The sequence below is a fragment of the Pinus tabuliformis genome, chromosome Q (genome assembly GCF_031772625.1).
Source record: "Pinus tabuliformis cultivar Carrire ecotype Pingquan chromosome Q, CPIR1, whole genome shotgun sequence".
NCBI lineage: Eukaryota > Viridiplantae > Streptophyta > Pinopsida > Pinales > Pinaceae > Pinus > Pinus tabuliformis.
In genome coordinates, this window is record NC_142296.1 from 1,336,528,521 (window position 1) to 1,336,551,154 (window position 22,634).

Here is a 22,634-nt window from a genome sequence, read left to right on the forward strand (position 1 = left end):
GGCCATCTCGCATCGATCAACCATAAAACTCATCAATAGTGGGAAGGCCATCTCAGCTGTAGAGACGCTAGTAGGTTGCACCATCCGATGGGCATTAGATGTGATCTTCCACATTCATTGCATATCTTGCCAGCGATGTGGACCATCAAACAGGATACCCCTCCCGTATCTTCAAGGGTCTCAAACCATTTACTCCACCACCAACCATTTACGTGCCTCGGGACAACAAAATTTGAAACCAGTTGAATCTCTTCGATCGAGCGGAGAGGAAAACCATATGCGATTATTGTGTAAATAAAATTTCGTTTCCTGAGTTAGTACTCAATCCTTCCTTTTGGAATGAATGATTATATGGTGTGGTGATCCACAAACTGAATGTATGGCGAGGAACTACGTACCTCTGCTTCAAGTCCAAGAGTTGTTAGAAAGCAAGTAAAGGTCATAAGAAAGCAAGGAAAGTTCATATGTATGATCAGGGATAAAACCGTCAGCAAACGAGGGACTCTGCTTATAGCAAAGGGAGGAGCTTGTGAAATACCTTATCTTTATTTATGGTGGTCTAGGTCTTACGCATAGCAAAGGTAATGTTATTTTCTTCCTCTAACTATACTCAAGTCAATCTCTTAAGATGAAAAACATCTATCTATTTCTTGGGAAAATAATGCTCCATCCTGTGTGAATCAGAACCTTTATGGCGGGTCTGCATTCATGATCTTCTTAGTTTACTGGATTCCAAAAGGAACTTCTCATCACCCTTGTCATGTGTGCAAGGAATCATGTATAATGTTTGCATTTTTTTTTTAATAGTTTCTCGATTTGATTTCCAACAGAGAATGAATATCACCAAGAAACTCTTGAAAACCTCAAGATTGAAAAAAAATTGACAGCCATACATTTACTTAAAACGTAAATTGATGGGCATAAAAAACAAACCGCGGTCTTCAAATTTTCATTTATTTGAAATTCCAGGCCTGTTGCTGATGCATTTCGAACTATCGAGTGTTTTTCCTTAAAACCACACTAGATGGTTTAAAAAGTGTTTGGCAAAATTTCCCCTATGTATTTTCCACTAATTTTTTTTCATCTTAAATTAATATAAATCATAAAACCTAAATTCAAAATTTTTCAAAATTATTTATAATAAACAATCTTCAAAATTATTTATATATTTTATTTTCATTTAATTTTCAGATTATTATTATTATTAAAGATTTAAAAAATAATAACTTTCACAATTTTTTTCAAAATATTATATATGTCATCGATGTTTGAAGTGGACGGCTAGCTCTATAATCAATCTTTGGGACATATATTACACCCTAGGGGATAGCTCTAGACTATGGTTTTGGCTTATCCAGACCAGGAGCCGGAGCCAGCCGATGATCAATTCGATGCATCTCGTTCGGATCAATGATTAACTCAACAGGAACGGTAGTCGCAAAGAAGTTGTTTATGGAGGCCGAGGAATTGTTTGGACAGTTAAAAGTGGCTGGAATTTAGGTAAGAAAATTTCAATTTTTTTTGTGAAAGTAGTGTTTGAATAATGTTTTTGATGGTAGAAATAGAGTCAGCACTATCAAAAACTTCTAGAGCACTTATAAAATTTAACAATTTTTATTTGAATTTACAAAAATTTCAGCCAGATTTTTCAAAATATAACCATAATTTCCATAACTTTCAAGACAAAAAAACATAATTATTATAAGACAATTGGAAAACGGGGCCTTAGAGTTAGTTTTACAAAAAACAACTATACTAAAATTGAGATTTCATCGCTCAGTGTTAAAAAGTCTCCATTAATGACTTACTTTTTTAAAGCTCTTAGAGTCCGGTAAATTATCAATTGGACACAAATTTTCAAAAAAATATTTTTAAATATAACTTATTTACACACATTTTGGGTTCATTAAAATTTGAAATCAAATCATAGTCATTATCATGGTCGTCTATATTTCAATCATAAAATTGAATTCAAATTTAGCATTATTATAATAATGCACAAAAGCCATCATCTTAAACCATTCAAATATAGTAAAAAACTTTACACTGGTCAAAATTTAAACCAATATAGTCAAAACTTTACACTCGTAAAAATCTAAATCATCGTTATAATAATGATAACAACTCCTAGCTCAGGGGCCACCTTTATTGGAATCTTAAATTTTGATGATTAACTTCCTTTCAAAAAAGGAAAAGAAGAATGATATGCTAAACATTATACATATGTGTGTTTTTTTGTGTTTTTAAGATAAATTGTGATAAATCTATGGCAAAGTCATTTTGAGTGGAATTTTGCTCTATATTTAAAGAGATCTAAAACACAGAAAGATGTTAAATTAGTAATGTTCAAATTTTCTTAGAGAAATTATATAAAGAATAAAAGGTTGACATTTTATTTTCTAGGTAATTTCTCTCAAAAATCTGAGGATTATATCATGAATCATAGAAGCATAAAATCTGAGATGTTAAATTAGTATTTAAATAGTATAATTTTGATAAATGTTAAAATTTGAGCATTATATTATGAATCACAGAAGCATAAAATCTGAGATGTTAAATTAGTATTTAAATAGTATAATTTTGATAAATGTTAAAAGAAATAATATATAGTTTTTTAATAAATATTTATGAATTATTAAAAAAATGGTTAAAAATTAATTATAAATAATAAACTTTAAAAAATAACAAATAATAATAAAATTTAAAGTAATAGTAATGAAAAAGTAAATAATGTGTTCAGATTTTTTTTGGAGAAATCACATTAGAGAAAATTTATTGACGTGTTTTGAACCATCTAGTGTGGTTTAGTGTGGTTCATTGTCAAGACAAGATGGAGAATCACATCATCACACCCAGATTAAATAGAGAAACTAGATCCTTAATATTTTTAACAGCTATATTAAATAACAAATTAAAAAAAATAAAAATTAATATGTTAAAATTGACTCAAGTCAAATTTTGAAAAAGTCAAATATTTAGGTAAAGACTAAGTTAATTTTTTATTTATAAAATATAAATAAATGTGAATAAAATTGAACCAATAAAATAACAATTTATTATATAAAATCAAACATTTATAATGAATTATATTAAAATTAAATCTATTATAAAATTATGGTTAAATATTGAGTCAAATATTTAGAATAAAGAATTAAATTATTTGGAACAAAATGCTACATGAAACAATATAAAATAAAATATTTAAATAAAAATATGAATAAAAATAATTACTTCAAGTCAAACCTAAAACAAAGGTGACAAAAATAAAAATATTCAAACAATAATAAAATTCTTTGAATAATAAAAAGAAAATCTAAAAACTAGGAATAAAATCAAATAGATTTTTAGTCTAGGTATTAAGAAATAAAACAAAGTCATTAACCAATATATAATATATATTATTTAATTTAATTTAGTATATATATATATAATTAAAATTTTAGTAAATTTAATGACAAAACAAAAACTATGAAGAAAGGGTAGGGACCCAATGATCACTAATATTCCACCCATCATCCCTATTTAGATTGCAAGGTTTCTTATTATCAATCTCAATGGCCTCCCTAAACTTTCGATGAAAGTAATGATTAACCCTTGTAATGACCCAGCCCTCTTCAATGCAGATGTGATGTTTCGTCTTTTTTGCATGCTATGCCAAAGCTGAGGAGCGAGTCCTCCCATGTTTTATGTCAGCCGCATGCTCATGGATCCTTTGATTTATCGAATGGCTAGTTTCACCAATGTAGGGGGTCCTGCAAGAACATGGAATTTCATAAACACCTTTCATGTTCTTAGGATCAACTAGGTCTTTAACAGACCTTAGGGAGCTTTGAATGGTGTTAAGGGGCCTAAAGGTAGAGGGAACCTTATGCTTCCTCAGGATCCTAGCAATCTTATCAGTCGTCCCTTGGATAAAAGGAAGATGGACACCTGAAATTCGATCTTTGGGTTCTTTCTTAATTGAAGGACCTTTGCTAGCCCTAAGGAAAGCTTTGAGCCTTTGGCGCCTACTGTATCCATTATTATTGAACACATTAAGTAAATGGGGGTTTTCATCGAAAATGTGGTTTTCGTCAAAAACTCTTAATGCACGAGTAGCTAAGGTGTTGAGAACACCCAACTTTTGAGCAGGGAAATGATGGGACTTAGCATGAAGATACTTCTCTGTATGAGTTTTCTTTCAAAAGATCTGGTGGGAAAAAGAACCATCATCCCTCCTTGAAATGAGGACATCAAGGAAAGGTAGGAAACCATCAACCTCGCATTCCATGGTAAACTTTAGGAGCTAGATTAATTATTTAGGTGTTGGAAAAATAGATCCAACTTTTCCTGACCATGAGGCCAGATTATGCAGGTGTCATCCACAAATCTTTTCCAGTGCTTTGGTTTGAAAGGAGTAGAGGTCAAAGTCCTAGATTCAAAATCTTCCATGAAAAAATTGGCCACTATAGGAGAGAGGAGGGAATCCATGGCAACACCACAAGTTTGTTCATAAAATTCTTCTTCAAATCTTAAGAAAGTGGAAGTAAGACATATTTCAACCAATTTAGTAGTATATGGATCTATGATCCAATTAATTACTTCAATGGCCTCATTATAGGGATATTAGTGTAAAGGGATACCACGTCGAAACTAACAAGAATATCCCCAGGATCCAACTCTATATCCTTTAACTCATTGATAAATGATGAGGAATCTTTAACAAAGGACTCATTACAACCAACAAAGGGCTTAAGCTTTTAGGCTAAATACCTAGTTAGAAGATAGGAAGGACCCCCAATAGTGTTGACAATGGGTCTTAGGGGTGCCCCCTCTTTATGTATCTTTGGAATTCCATAGATTCGAGGAGTGATAGGACTACTCTCAATGAGCTTATGACAAAAGGATCCAACAATGCTGCTTGATTTTATAGCCATAGCAACTGTTATGGATATATTCTTTAAGGGATTCTTATTAAGTTCCCTATAGCTCCCATTGTTACAAAGGCGATCCATCATTTTACATCGTTAGTCTTCCTTATTAAGGACAACTACAGCGCCACCCTTGTCGGCTTTGAGAACAACAACGTCTAGGTTATTGTTCAAAAATTTAAGGGCAACAAACTCTTCTTTACTAGTCTTGCTCTTAGGGGGTTTTGCCTATTTTAGGACAACAACACAGTGTTGCCTGATGCTATCTTTAATGTTGTCCAACATGTCCCTAATCCCATACTCAATGCCGTAAATAATGCTTTCTAGAGGAATTTTTCTGGGGGCAAAGGAAAAATTTAATAAATAAATAACAAATATCGAATTCCAAGTCGCATCATCATCATCATCATCATCATCATCGAATTCCAAGTCGTCGTCATCATCATCTTCATCAATAATAGTATTGAATTCTAAGTTATTAACATGATTCTTGTTAACAACGGGATTAAGGTAAAGAGCACACGATAAACCAAGTCGCATCATCATCATCATCATCATCATCATCATCATCATCATCATCATCATCATCATCATCATCATCATCATCATCATCATCATCATCATCATCATCATCATCATCATCATCATCATCATCATCATCATCATCATCATCATCATCATCATCATCATCATCATCATCATCATCATCATCATCATCATCATCATCGACGAATTCCAAGTCGTCGTCATCATCATCTTCATCAATAATAGTATTGAATTCTAAGTTATTAACATGATTCTTGTTAACAACGGGATTAAGATAAAGAGCACACGATAAACCCATAGAGGGGGCATTGGATACAAAGGGATCAAGGGAGCGGTTGGCAAGTTCCAAATCATCGACAATCCCGGAGGTAGATACTCCATCTGTCTCCATAGAAAAGACACCTTTCGATGCAAAAGGTAATGACAAGGAGAGAGGGGCCAGGTCAACGGAGAAAGAGGAAGGCTGATTTGAGGCTTGAGGTGAAACATGCAACAAATATGAGATACGACTGCCAGTTCGGTTCGCTGATGGGGAGGTTTGACCAACCAAACAGTAGGCCTCGTTGGGGATAAGAGGGAACAATGGAATGGTCTTAGAAGGTGAGAAATAATTACAGGGAAAGGCATGGACATGCTCTTCACTCTTAAATAAATTCTTAAACAAAAAATGGGTGAGAAGAATCCACAACGTTGGGTAAAATTGGATGCTCCGAAAGGATTGAGGAGATAGGAAGAACATGCAGCGATACCTCAAACTTCACTAAGATTTTGGAATCCTCAATGGAGTCAAACTCTGAACGATCTTACTGAGACAATTGACCGAGAAACCGTGAAACATCATTCTCACTCACTGGAGACCCACTTCTAAATATTAGAGAAGCTATGTCGTCAATCCAAAGGCGTAGAACAGAGATTTGGTTGATATTAACTCTTCGATTTGAAGAAATAGAACAACCTCTATGAGTTGATGAATTTTAAACAAGCCTTAGAAACTTCAGAGCCTACTTATTCCTACGCAATTTTTCCAAGAGAAGGGATCTTAAATTTGAACTAGCTTCAATCCTCGATCAAATTCCAGCGGACAATAAATTCAAAAGTTCCAAATGCAATAAAAACATCTTTCGAGAGACAAAATCAAGTCTTTTCTTAACCATGCAAATTTGAGAACGAATTAGCGCAAGACTTGCATTAAAAAATATACGTTGGTTCCTAGAATTATAAGTGTGATGTTTAATTTGAGCGAATAAAGGAATGACTGACGAGACTTTACTTCGTTTTAAGAATGCCACATATGGTTTCATCTTGGAAACCTACAAGGTGCCCGTTCGAAATGATGAACTTTAATAAAAATGGCGCTTCAGTACATAGTTGTAATAACTAAATTTAGGCTTCTGTGATCCATATCTTATGTGTTAGGAAATATTTGAGGAGAAATAACATTAGAGATAATTTATCGACGCGTTTCGAACCATAAATCCAAGGTAGACATTTAAGGTAAAGGAACATCTAAATAAATTTAGAAATAATAGGTGTAGATATAAAATTAATAAAGGATCAACCAAACTAAGTGGTTCAAAATGCGTCGACCCAAGGACCAACAATTAGGCAGAACCTTGTTAGCACTAGAAAAAAGAATTAGCAAGGTGGTGGTGAGTGAAAGTTGGTACTTGAGTGCATGAATGGTCTATTGTGGCACAAAAGCATGGATTTGATTTCATTGTTCTTGTTTGTGTGCGTGTGTGTTGAAAAATGTAGATAATTAAAAGAAATCACAATAGGGAGCCAAATAAGTTATCAAACAATTTATTATGGTTCTTATTAGACTGCATGTAAAAATAAATAAGACGATGATCCCCTCCTAAGCCCTAATTTTCCTTTATAGTTTGAAGACGGGAAGATTAATAATGTTGTTCATGATGGTAAACCTAATATAGTTGTTGAGGAACTTATTATACTATCTTAAATATAGATAATTAAAAGAATTCACAAAAGGAAGACAAATAAGTAATCAAACAATTTATTATGGTTCTTATTGCACTGCATGTACGAAAATAAATAAGACGATGGCCCCCTCCTAAGCACTAATTTTCCTTTATAGTTTGAAGATGGGAAGATTAATAATGTTGTTCATGATGGTAAACCTAATATAGTTGTTGAGCGACTTATTATACTATCTCAAATATGATATTTTACTTTCGATATTTCCTTTTTAAACTTCAAAATCATTATTCTTGATTTAGTACTCATAAGAATTAAGGTTTTTTCTTTAATAAAAAGTCTTTTAAAAGAAAATATATAATGAAAATATTTTTTTTTAAACAAATTTTATTTTTCAATTTTGTAATTCCATGCACATATCAATCATCACTTTTGTCTCCTAAACACTATTTTAAAAAACAAACAACTTTAAAAATATAATAATGAAAATAATTTATTTTAAACAAATTTATTTTTTCAATTTTGTAATTCCATGCACATATCAACCATCACTTTTGTCTCCTAAACACTATTTTAAAAAACAAACAACTTTAAAAATATAATAAATAACAAGTCATTATTTGCCCAAAAAAATTCTACTATTATACTAAATATTAAAAATATTTACTGACTAAAAATCATAAAATAAAATATCCAAAAATTTATTAAAATATTTAAATAGAAAATTGAACTTTTTATGAAAAATTAAGATTATTATATTTCTACTCACAATTTTCACTATTATCAACTTAAATGCAAGTAATTTTCCTTTAACTAACACTCATTTTCTTAAGCAAGTGATTTAGCTTTTACAAAATTTATCTCCAATCATTTTTTCAGATTTCCACCTATTAATACGTAAAACAATTTTTAAACATAAAAAAATTTTCCAAATCATTTTTATGTTGCACCCAACATTTGGCTATTAAAAAAAAAACCTATCAATACCTAAAACAATTTTAAAACATAAAAAAATATTTCGGAATGCCTTTTGTTAGCAATCCATTCTCGCGTTTCGAGAAAGTAACTTGACACACCGCTACGGTTTTGAATACGTTTCATATCCATCTTCGTCTTCCCCATTTTGGGTGCTCTCTACGCCACACAGAGTTTGTCCAGCTCCAGTGCCAACATGGCTGGCTGGCTGTTTGGAGGAAGCATCGTAATATAAATGCTCTCTTTCTAGAATGCCGGTTCCCAGAACCGATTTTCTGGTGTGTTTTTGGTTTTGTTTTTTATTGTTTGTATTTTTATTTTTATTTTTTTGTTATTTCTCTTTCAATATTAATATATGGGAGGAAAATATTTAAAATGAGTTTTAAGTAGTTAAATTTTATGTTAATTATTAATTATTATTAATTTGAAATTATTATTAATTATTAATTGATTATTAATTTAATGGTTGATTGTTGTTCAATCGTCTAACATCCACTCTGACGCTGCAAAGTGGTCCAAGGTGACACCTGGAAAAGTCTTTGTCAAAGAGAATGCCTTACAACGTAATTAAATAATTAAAAATATAATAAAAATAAAAAATCACCATGATAAAATAATTAAAATTATTTTAATCATATTAATTTCAACCATTATCACCATAATAAAATAAAAAAATTGTGTTTCTCTAGGCTTGACCTGCAGCTTGAGAAACCGTGACCAAGGGGCATCTAAGCTCTCAAAGTTACTAGGGGATCATCACTGGATTTTAGTTGTCTCCTCCTCCTAGCACGAACGCAACAACCTCCATAAGGTTTAAGTTACCAGGGGATCATGATTGGATTTTAGTTGTCTCCTCCTCCTAACACTAGCGCAACAACCTCCATAAGGTTTAATCCTGGGTCGCCTTGCTGACGATAATCCTGGATCGCCTTGCTGATGAGTACCATCCTCAATAGGTTGTGCTAGTGAGACTTGACAAATTTAAATCTAAATTATAATTTTAATATTTTTCAATTCAACTACTATCATTCCATAAAATTTCGAAATTTAAGAACAAAATTTTGAAATTTAAGAATAAAATTTTGAAATTTTAGAACAAAATTTCGAAATTTAAGAATAAAATTTCGAAATTTAAGAAGAATTTTTTTAGTGGAAATCGCATAGGAGAAATTTTGCCGACTAGGCTTGGAATTTGACGTTCTACAAAACGTTTTTTGGGTTTTTAAACGTATTTGATGGTTTAAAAATATTTGAAAACGTTTGTAAAAAAAATCTAAAATAGTTAATTTAATTTAACCGTCATAATCCATAGTAACCAATAACAATGGCTATAGCTTGGAATTCCGGAGTGGAAGGCCATCTTGCATCGATCAACCATAAAAATCATCAATAGTGGGAAGGCCATCTCGGCTGTAGAGATGCTAGTAGGTTGCACCATCCGATGGGCATTAGACGTGATCTTCCACTTTCATTGTGTATCTTGCCAGCGATGTGGACCATCAAATAGGATACGGAGTTGTCTTTAAAGAGACTTTTTGGAAGCTTTTCCGGTGGGTTTTTCCGGTCAAAATCCGGCAGCGATTTATTGAAATCCTAAGTTTGATAGCTAATTTCTGCACAATCAAAGCGTCCCAGGGGTTTTTCAGGGTGCTGAATCCAAATATGCAGTTAAAAAACCATTTTAAATCATACAAATCAAGATTTAACCTCAATTTTTTCCACCGGATTCCGTCACTGGAATCTCCAAAAAGTCGCACTAAAACAACTCCAATAGGATACCCCTCCTGTATCTTCAAGGGTCTCAAACCATTTACTCCACCACCAACCATCTACGTGCCTTGGGACAACAAAATTTGAAACCGGTTGAATCTCTTCGATCGAGCGGAGAGGAAAACCATATGCTATTATTGCGTAAATAAAATTTTGTTTCCTCAATTAGTACTCAATCCTTTCTTTGAATGAATGATTATATGGTCATAAGAAAGCAAGGAAAGTTCATATGTATGATCAAGAATAAAACCATCAGCAAAGGAGGGACTTTGCTTATAGCAAAGGGAGGAGCTTCTACCTGAAGCCCAACCGAAGCGATCAATGCCAACACTTTGAATTTTGAATATTTACCCTTAGCTGTTGATAGCAAAGGGAGGAGCTTCTACCTGAAGCCCAACCGAAGCGATCAATGCCAACACTTTGAATTTTGAATATTTACCCTTAGCTGTTGAGAAATACCTTATCGTTACTCTTACCACCAACCTTGCTCTGATCTTGGCTTGCCTTATTTATGGTGGTCTAGGTCTTACGCACAACAAAGGTAATGTTTTTCTCTTCCTCTAACTATACTCAAGTCAATCTCTTAAGATGAAAAACATCTATCTATTTCTTAGGGAAATAGTGCTCCGGCTTGTGTGAATGAGCCTTTATGGCGGATCTACATTCATGATCTTTTTACTTTACAGGATTCCAAAAGAAACTTCTCATCACCAAAAGAAACTTCTCATCACCCTTGTCATGTGTGCAAGGAATCATGTATAATGTTTGCATTTTTTTATTTTTTTTAGTTTCTTGATTTGATTTCCGACATTTTTTTTCAGAAAGAAAAGCGATATATTATATTGAGGCAATATATACAACATATTCTGTGAGAACAGAAGGAGGAATGGATCTCATGAAAAGAGACCACATCTGAGAACATACATAAGAAGACAAATAGCTGAGGGGCATACAATAAAAACATGGAGCACCACATAGGATCACAAGATGAAAACCATTAGCACCAACATTGCCAAAATGTGCTACAGATATGGCAAAATACAAAAAGAAACCACATGTACAAAGAGGGGATCCCATAGCATCTGAATGGAAGCCCCCTAAAGCAGGCAGAGATCGATCCATGGCACAAAAACGAAACTTGATTTCCGACATACAATGAATATCACCAAAAAAACTCTTGAAAATCTTAAGATTGAAAAAAAATTAACAGAGATAAATTTACTTAAAACGTAAATTGACGGGCATAAAAACAAACACCTGTCATCAAATTTTCATTTGATAGGGAAAAATTATTTGAAATTCCGCATTTCGAACTATCTAGTGTTTCCCCTGAGAACCACACTAGATGGATGGTTCAAAAAATGTTGGCAAAATTTCTCCTATATATTTTCCACTAATTTTTTTTCATCTTAAATTAATATAAATCATAAAACCTAAATTCAAAATTTTTCAAAATTATTTATAATAAACAATTTTCAAAATTATTTATATATTTTAGTGTCATTTAATTTTCAAAATTATTTATAATTATAAAGATTATTATTATTATTAAAGATTAAAAAAAAAATAACTTTTATAATTTTTTTAAAAATATTATATATGTCATCGACGTTTGAAGTGGACGGCTAGCTCTATAATCAATCTTTGGGACATATATTACACCCTAGGGGATAGCTCTAGACTATGGTTTTGGCTTATCCAGACCAGGAGCCGGAGCCAGCCGATGATCAATTCGATGCATCTCGTTCGGATCAATGATTAACTCAACAGGAACGGGTAATCGCAAAGAAGTGGTCTATGGAGGCAGAGCTATGGAGGCGGAGGAATTGTTTGGATAGTTAAAAGTCGTTGAAATTTAGGTAAAAATTTCAAAAAATCTTGTAAAGATAGTGTTTGAATTATGTTTTTATGGTGGAAATGGATCCAGCACTATCAAAAACTTCTAGAACACTTATAAAATTTAACAATTTTTATTTGGATTTACAAAAATTTCAGCGAGATTTTTTTAAAATATGGCTAAAATTTCCATAACTTTTAAAACAAAAAAACATAATTATTATAGGGCAATTGGAAAAAGAACAAGGCCTCTGAGTTAGTTTGACAAACCGACAACTATACTAAAATTGAGATTTGATCACTCTGATTATTAAAAAGTCTCCATTCATGGCTTACTTTCTTAAAGCTATTAGAGTCCGGTAAAGTGAAAGTTAATTATCATCTTAAACAAAAATATTAAATATAAAAATTATCAATTGGACACAAATTTTCAAAAAAATATTTTTAAATATAACCTATTTACACCCATTTTAAGTTCATTAAAATGTGAAATCAAATCATAGTCATTATCATGGTCGTACTATATTTCAATCATAAAATTGATAAAATAAAATTTGATGTCGTACTATATTTCAATCATAAAATTGAATTCAAATTTAACATTATTATAATAATGCACAAAAGCCATCATTTTCAACCATTCAAATATGGTAATATAGTCCAAATTTAAATCATCATTATAATAAGGATAACAACTCCTAGCTGAGAGGCAACCTTTATTGAAATCTTAAATTTTGATGATTAACTTCCTTTCAAAAAAGAAAAGAAGAATGATATGCTAAACATTATATATATGTGTGTTTTTTCTTTTTTGAGTTTTTAAGATAAATTGGGATAAATCTGTGGAAAGAGTCATTTTGAGTGGAATTTTCGTCTATATTTAAGAGATCTAAAACGCAGAAAGATGTTAAATTAGTAATGTTCAAATTTTTTTTAGAGAAATCATATAAAGAATAAATAGTTGATATTTTGTTTTCTATGTAATTTCTCTCAAAAATTTGAGCATTATATCATGAATCACGGGAAGCATAAAATCTGAGATGTTAAATTAGTATTTAAATAGTATAATTTTAATAAATGTTAAAAGAAATAATATATATTTTTTAATAAATATTTATGAATTATTAAAAAAAGTGGTTAACAATTAATTATAAATAATAAACTTTAAAAAATAATAAATAATAATAAAATTTAAAGTAATAGTAATGAAAAAGTAAATAATGTGTTAGGATTTTTTTTGGAGAAATCACATTAGAGAAAATTTATCGAAGTGTTTTGAACCATCTAGTGTGGTTTAGTGTGGTTCATTGTCATGACAAGATGGAGAATCAGATCATCACACCCAGATTAAATAGAGAAACTAGATCCTTAATATTTTTAATGGCTATATTAAACAACAAATTAAAAAAAATAAAAATTAATATGTTAAAATTGACTCAAGTCAAATTTTGAAAAAGTCAAATATTTAGGTAAAGACTAAATTAAATTTTTATTTATAAAATATAAATAAATGTGAATAAAATTGAACTAATAAAATAATAATTTATTATATAAAATCAAACATTTATAATGAATTATATTAAAATTAAATCTATTATTAAGTTATGGTTAGATATTGAGTCAAATATTTAGATTAAAGAATTAAATTATTTGGAATAAAATGCTATATGAAATAATATAAAATAAAATATTTAGATTTAAATATGAATAAAAATAATTAATTCAAGTCAAACTTAAACAAAGGTGACAAAAATAAAAATATTCAAACAATAATAAAATTCTTTGAATAATAAAAAGAAAGCCTAAAAACTAAGAATAAAATCAAATAGATTTTTAGTCTAGGTATTAAAGAAATAAAACAAAGTTATTGACCAATATATAATATATATTATTTAATTTAATTTAGTCTATATATATATATATATATATATATATATATATATAAAATTAAAATTTTAGTAAATTTAATGACCCAAAAAAAATTATGAAGAAAGGGTAGGGACCCAATGATCACTAATCTTCCATCCATCATCCCTGTTTAGATTGCAAGGTTTCCTATCAATCTCAATGGCCTCCCTAAACTTTCGATGAAAGAAATGATCAACCCTTGCAATGACCCAGGCCTCTTCAATGCAGATGTGATGTTTCGTCTTTTCTGCATGCTCTGCCAAAGCTGAGGAGCGGGTCCTCCCATGTTTTATGTCAGCCGCATGCTCATGGATCCTTTGATTTATCGAATGGCTAGTTTCACCAATGTAGGGGGTCCCGCAAGAACATGGAATTTCATAAACACCTTTCATGTTCTTAGGATCAACTAGGTCTTTAACAGACCTTAGGGAGCTTTGAATGGTGTTAAGGGGCCTAAAGGTAGAGGGAACCTTATGCTTCCTAAGGATCCTAGCAATCTTATCAGTCATTCCTTGGATAAAAGGAAGATGGGCACCTGAAATTTGATCTTTGGGTTCTTTCTTAGTTGAAGGACTTTCCTAGCCCTAAGGAAAGCTTTGAGCCCTTGGCGCCTACTGTATTCATTATTATTGAACGCATTAAGTAAATGGGATTTTTCATCGAAAATGTGGTTTTCGTCATAAACTCTTAATGCACATGTAGCTAAGGTGTTGAGAACACCCAACTTTTGAGCAGGGAAATGATGGGATTTAGCATGAAGATACTTCTCTGTATGAGTTTTCTTTCAAAAGACCTGGTGGGAAAAAGAACCATCATCCCTCCTTGAAATGAGGACATCAAGGAAAGGTAGGAAACCATCAACCTCGCATTCCATGGTAAACTTTATGGAGCTAGACTGATTGTTTAGGTGTTGGAAAAATAGATCCAACTTCTCCTGACCATGAGGCCAGATTATGCAGGTGTCATCCACAAATCTTTTCCAGTGCTTTGGTTTGAAAGGAGTAGAGGCCAAAGCCCTAGATTCAAAATCTTCCATGAACAAATTAGCCACTATAGGAGAGAGGGGGGAACCCATGGCAACACCACAAGTTTGTTCATAAAATTCTCCTTCAAATCTAAAGAAAGTGGAAGTAAGACAAATTTCAACCAATTTAGCAGTATATGGATCTGTGATCCGATTAATTACTTCAATGGCCTCATTATAGGGATATTAGTGTAAAGGGATACCACGTCGAAACTAACAAGAATATCACCAGGATCCAACTTTATATCCTTTAACTCATTGATAAATGATGAGGAATCTTTAACAAAGGACTCAGTACAGCCAACAAAGGGCTTAAGCTTTTAGGCTAAATACCTAGTTAGAAGATAGGAAGGACCCCCAATAGTGTTGACAATGGGTCTTAGGGGTGCCCCCTCTTTATGGATCTTGGGAAGTCCATAGATTCAGGGAGTGATAGGACTACTCTCAATGAGCTTATGACATAAGGATCCAACAATGCTGCTTGATTTTATAGCCATAGCAACTGTTATGGATATATTCTTTAAGGGATTCTTATTAAGTTTCCTATAGCTCCCATTGTTACAAAGGTGATCCATCATTTTACACCGTTAGTCTTCCTTATTCAGGACAACTACAACGCCAACCTTTTCGGCTTTGACAACAACAACGTCTAGGTTAGTGTTCAAAGATTTAAAGGCAACAAAATCTTCTTTACTAATGTTGCTCTTAGGGGGCTTTGCCTTTTTTAGGACAACAACACAGTCTTTCCTGATGCTATCTGTAATGTTGTCCAACATGTCCCTAATCCCATACTCAATGCCGTAAATACTGTTTTCTAGAGGAATTTTTCTGGGGGCAAGGGAAAAATTTAATGCCTTCCTTAAAAGACTAAAAACCGAAGGGTCAAAGGAAAAACTTGAAAGATTAACAACCTTATTATTATAAGAAGAGAGAAATTGTATTATTATTATTATTATTATTATATTTTGCTAATGCAAGAGTCGGATCTTCTATTCATTAATCACAAAATAAAGTAGAAAGAGTACATCAAAAATCCCAAGCTCGGAGAAAGAAGGGAAACTTCAAAACTTTACAATCCTCTAAAGTAGAGTATAAGAATTTGGAGTAGGAACTGAAAATGACATATAATTAAATACAAAAAAGACCTTATTCCCGCTCGAATGCTTGGCTTAGGGTTCTTTTGCCCGTACGAAGAACCTCTTATCCCCTGAAGAACCTCATCTTCGCCGGACTTGGCCTTCCTCTTTAAACCTCGACTGTTGGACTTATCCAAAAGATCTGACGGTTGTAGACCCATCCCACAGGAAAAAGCTGCTCACCAAAAACCGCAAGTAACTGCAAACCAACTCGATCGATCTGAACCATTGAAACGCCTTATGAGATCCGACGGTGGAGAAGGAAATCGCACCCACCAACTTACATGGAAATTAGCGTGCGATAAAGGTGGTATTTCTTCCAACCCCACCGCCACATGGAGCTACCTGAGTGGGATCGCTCTCAAAAAACAAAAACCACTTCCCACTTGTGCGGGCTGCGATCAATAGAAAACCGCCCAGGTCGCGGTAAGAGTGGTTGGGAAAGAGAATCTCTGGTTTCACGGTAATCAGGTTTCATCTGCTTCTGAATGTTCGCATCGTCGACCCTCCTTGACCCGAAGCGCGAAGCTTTCATCGCTTTCCTATCTGCCATCCCTGAAGCTCTTTTATCCTCGTTAGTGCAACTGTAAATTTCCGTGCATCCATTGATCCGGGAATCTCCGGTAATATTTTCTGAACCATTATCAGAAAACCCCATTGTGAGCATGCCTCTGAGCAAACCCCTGCTGATTAACAGTGCCCGTCTCCATTGCTCTCTTAAGGAATGTTGTATTGTCTTCATTAGCTTGGTTTTGACAATCTTTTTTAAGCCTGTTTTTAGGGGATTCGCGCCAATTCATCACTGCCTTATTATCTGTGCAGACCACTCCTTGATTAGCTAGCAAATCTGCTAGCTTGTTGGTCTTTCTATGCACATGAGCAAATCTGACTGTTCTTAGGCTCTGTAGATGACTATGAATCCTTTGGAAGACTTGAATTAGCCTCCAATTTGAAGAGGCTTTTTCTGGTCTTGTTCCCCAACTTATTCTTTTGACAGAGTTGATGACGAGCTCGGAGTCAGCTTCAATGATTGTGTTATGACGATTTTCCTGAACTAGGAACTCAAGACATTGTTCCATGGCCATTAACTCTGCCATGTTGTTGGTGGCTTTTCCTAAGTGGCCATAAAAGATGAAAATCATATCTCCCTTGTCATCTATTAACACCCCTCCGTGGCCTGCCTTGCCCGGATTACCTTTGGAAGCCCCATTGATGTTGAATTTGAGAAATCCCTTAGGAGGAGGATGCCATAAGTCTAGCTCAGGGTCCCCCATAGAACCTTTCCTTACAAAGCCCCGAGGAACCAGACCCTGCAAATCTAGCTGGCAGAGAATCCTCCAGTTTGAGGCCAAAGGGGGTTCAAGGGAAGATTTCTAATGGTAGTGTTAACCGTTTCCTTAATATGTTTTAGGATCAGATCATAGATATTCTGGGAAGAATTCTTAACATTCTTGAATATCCTGTTGTTCCTTTCTTTCCAAACATTCCAAATTATGAAACTTGGTGTAAGAGCCCATGCGGAACCAAGAACTTCATTATCTGAGAAGTTCTTTCTCCATTTGGTTAGAGTATTGAAAAGACATCCCATATCTCTGTCAGATTGATGGAAGATGACAACAAAAGAATCCCATAATCTGGAGGTGAAAATGCAATTGTTGAGAAGGTGCTCCATGGTCTCCTCTTGGGCTTCATAGAGTTGGCATCTAGAGGGCCCTAGGAATCCCCTTTTCCTGATATTATCCCAGGTCAGGATTTTCCTTTGCAGAACCAGCCACAGAAAGAGTTTAATTTTCATCCAACCCTGATGCTTCCAAAGGTTTTGCCAAAGCCTGTTAGGAGCATGGGGATCAAGTTCAAGGAGTATGAGTTTAGCCTCTCTAAGATTGAAGTTCCCCTCATTATTGCTGCCCCATCTTAGTTGGTCATGCCCTCTAGAAACTATAATTTTCCTTTTCTCCAACATTTTCATTAGTCTTTCTGCCTTGGTTTTAAGATGACTGTCATTTCGGAGGTCTAATTTTCTCCATTTTCTCCATTTCCCTGCATTATTGGTTTGATCCTAGAAATCCCTAACTTGGGTGAGCTCCTTAGAATCAATCTCTGCTTTGAGGTCCTCCCAGTCCTCCTAAAAAAGAATAGGTTCTTGTTGCCATCTATCCTCCCAGAATAAGGCTAAGTCTCCCCCTCTAATTTCCTAGAAGCTGTGGTCTTGAATTAATCTTCTGTTATCCCAGGATTTGTTCCAAATATGAGAACCTCTTATATTCCCATCCATCCTTATGCGTTCATTATCAGGCCAAGCACTTGCATATTTTTCTTTCCAAGTAATAGCCCATTGTGCTTCTGGTTCCTTTATCCATCGCCACCATAGTTTTGCCCCTAGAACCTTACAAAGAATCTCAGGATCATCCAATCCTAGACCCCCGTAGTTTCTGGGTTTGCAAATTTTATCCTAGGCAACTAAGGCCCATTTCTTCTTTTCTTCCCCCTTGCCCCAAAGAAAGTCTCTTTGTATGTTTCTAATTTGATGCAGAATTCCTTTGGGGGTAGGGATGGCAGAAAGCATAAAGATTGGGATAGATTGAAGCACAGCCTTTGTGAGGACCAACCTGCCAGCCAAATTTAAAGATCTCATAGTCCATTTCCTGGTTTTGTCTTGCAGCTTACTAATAATCGGCTCCCAAATACTTTTGTGAAACGGTTTTGCAGTTAAAGGAACCCCCAGGTATTTCGAGGGGAGAGAGTCTCTTTGGAATCCCAGAATTCTAGATATGTTCCTCTGAATAGCAATATGAGTATTGAAGAAAAAGATCTTAGATTTGGAAAGATTAACTTCCAAGCCAGAGGCCATGGCAAAGTCCTTAAGGATTTGTTTGTAGGCAAGAGCTTCTTTGACTGTGGGTGTTCCTTGCAACATGGTATCATCAACAAATTGTTGATGGGTTAAAGCCTGTCCATTGTCAGAGAGTTGTATACCCCTGATATTACCAACTGCTTTTGCATACTTGATGGCTCTACCTAGACCTTCCATCATGAGAATGAAGAGAAAGGGAGAAAGAGGGTCACCCTGCCTGAGGCCCCTCGAGGGGGTAAAAGTCTCCGAAGGTGAGCCATTGACAAGAATAGAGAAACTAGAAGAGGTGATCAAAGCCAGGATCCATCTTACCCAATTGTGATCAAACCCGAAAGCAATAAGAACCTTCCTGATATAGTTCCAATTCAGTTTATCATAAGCTTTGGCTATATCAAGTTGCATGATCATTCCAGCTTTTCTCTTACTAGTAAGAGAGTGCACCACTTCATGAGCTTGGATGATGTTATTAAGAATTTTCCTTCCTTCCACATATCCAAATTGTTCCCCTGAAACTAATAAAGGTAAGAGGGGTTTGAGCCTGTTTGCAACCACCTTTGATATTATCTTGTAAACAACATTGCATAGAGCTATAGGTCTGAATCTATCAGGGGTTTGAGCCTGCTCCTGTTTAGGGATCAGGGCTATGAAGGAGGAATTTAGAGCTTTCAAAATGGTTCTGTGTCTCCTGGAATCTTCCACTACCTGCAGAATGTCATGTTTGACAATATTCCAGCAAGCTTTGAAGAAATCGACATTAAAACCATCCGAGCCTGGCGCTTTGCCATTCTGCATTTCTTTGAGAACCCCACTTACCTCCTCTTCCATCACAGGTCTGAAGAGGTTAACATTATCCTCTCTGGTAACTATCCTGGGTATGTTCTTAGTGAATTCCTAGATGTAGAGTTCTCTGTCATAACAGGTTTCCTGAGCTATGTTTCTAAAGTGCTGGACTAGCATTGCCTCTATTTCTTCATGAGAATTGAGATTATTTCCTCTTTCATCCTTAATCAAAGCAATTCTATTATGTGCTCTATTTGCCATGGTGGATTTGTGAAAAAAATCTGGTATTGCGTTCACCTTCTTTTAGCCATTGGATTCTATATTTTTGTCTCCAAAATATTTCCTATTGACTGCATATATTCTCCCATTGCTGCTGATATCTAGTAGCTTGATCATGTCGTTCTTTATCATGGCCTTCTTTAATAAGGCCTTGGTTAAGTTCCTGCAGTTTGCCTTCGATCATTTTTTTTCCTTCAAAGATATTGCCAAATTCAGTTTTGTTCCAGTCCTTAAGCCGTAACTTGATATGTTTTAATCTTTTCTGAAGGATAAACATTTTGGAGCCCTGAATGTTTAAATCCTCTACCCACCACTTGGTTACATTGCTGATGAAATCTGGGTGGGAAAGCCAGATATTTTCAAATCTGAAAGGTCTGTTCCTGGGGTTACCAATGCCCTGTACCTCCAGTTGTATCAGCCAGTGATCTAATCCCCCAAAGGGTAGTACTCCTACTACCATTTCCTTGTCATTGAGCATAAGATCCTCTGAGATTATGAATCTGTCTAATTTGGAAGCTACTTGAGACTCTCCTCCTCTTTTATTGTTCCAGGTGAAGATGTCGTTATGCATTTCAATATCCACCAGCTTCATTTCATCAATAAAGGTTTGAAAAGCCACAGAGTCTTTACCTAGTACTCTAGTTCCCCCTTTTTTTCCGTGAGTGATTTAATCATGTTGAAATCCCCCCCTAAGATCTAGGGTATTCCTGCATGTCTGTTTCTGAGAGTCTCCAGAGAGTTTAGAAGCCTCATTTTGGCATCCATTCTCTATGGGCCATATACATTTGTAACCAGATAGGTTTCCTTATCTCCTACTGGTTGAATTACTACAGATAAATAATCCCTAGATGCCTCCGCATCTATTAAGTCAATCTTATGTGGATTCCACAGAGTGAGAATACCTCCTACTGTATTCTCTGCCTTGACTTCCAGAAACTCAAATCTATTGATCCATTTACTATGGATCTCTCTTATCTTCTGAATGGAACACTTGGTCTCCTGTATGAAAATCACATCCGGAGATGCTTGTTTCATTCTATTACTTAGTAACCTTTGTTTTCTTTTACTACCTAGACCTCTAATATTCCAAGAAGTGAACTTCATAATTAAAGATTAGTAAAGGAATAACTGGATAGGTCTTTCATCTTACCTGAATCTATCATTAGCTTTCCGCATTCCATCAACAGCTCATTCTGCTTTTTTCTGCCCCTCTTCTTTCCTGGGATTCTAGGTGCTAGTCCTGCCATATTTTTCATCGTCTTCACTCCTTCGTTGCCTTGTCTATCTTTGTGATTTATTCTGTCCAACCCTTTAGTTTGGGTTCTCCATAAAAACAGCTGTTGAACCCTGTTGAACTTCTCTGTAGGTAATGAGTCTAGCCCTTCTTTGGTTCCTTGATTCAAGAAACCTTCTAAATCTAGGTTTTCTTTCTCAAGAATTTCTTAGAGTTCATGGTCCTCCATATTCGTCTCACTTTGGGTCATGTCAAGATCCATTGCCTGTTCAGCATTGCTTGTCATAAATTCTTTCATTTTGTTGTTTTCTTTTGTTTGCTCATTTTCTTCTTCTTTCTCCTTCTCACTGGGTTTCCTTCTTTTTCTTTGTTAGTATCTGTAGGACCTTCGTCTTCTTCGAGGGTTTGGAACATGTTTTGGTTAACATGCTGCTCTGTAGCTTTGCTTTTTCTTAGTCCTCTTTTGCCCCCTTTTCCTTTATGTACGACCTTGAAGAAGCTTTTTGGATCCTTCATTATATCAGCTTTTCTTTTATCCTCTGTCTTACTGAGAGGGCAGTCTCTGACCAGATGTCCATGCTCATGACATTTGCGACATCTGAAAGGAATGTGTTCATAATCTACTGTTTGTATCCATTCCTCATCAAACACTCCAGAATAACCTCATTCGGCAATGCTCTAGAGAGATCCATCTCCACATATATTCTAGCAAAGGAAGTATACTTTCCCCTTCTAGTAGCCTCAGAAACTTTGACAAAACACCCTAACTTATTTCCTATGGCTGATAGAGATTCTGTTTGCCAGTAATCAAGAGGTAGAGAGTATAGTCTTACCCAGACTAGGAATGAGGTAAAAGTTTCGCGTTCCGAAACAAAGTTCATGATCCAAGGTCGCATATAGAGGCCTGCAGCAGCAAAAAAGTAAGGTCCTCCTTGAAACACTCTGTCTTTGTCTTCAATATTTGCAAAAACTACAATGAAAATCCCTTGGACCCAAGATGTAAGTCAATGCTGCGTTTTGGTTTCCAGTGGTATTTAATCCACGTTTGTAAAGATTTTTCAGTGGGCCACAGCCCCATGAATTTACAAATGATTGCATATGTTTGCATGTGACCCCTGTGCGCCTGCAGCGCTGGATCATTTAAAATGACCCTGGGACTTATCGCCGCTTTGGGTTTGCATGGTCGCATGTGTGCTTTGTCTTTAGTGCTCTGCTCCTTGGTTTCTTCCACATTTTCCAATGCGTCATTGTGCTCCCTTGACTTGGTTCCCTCTTGCTCTTCTTCATTACTTCTATCTTTTCCTGCTAAAGGCTCTCTGTCATTTTCCATTGGTTTTTTTCCCCTGCTAACCACTGCCTACTTGAAGGAGGGAGTGGAGATCCCTCCTGTGCGTCCTTTCATGGAAGACTACCTCTGAGAACGATTGAAACCCTGGTTATTTTC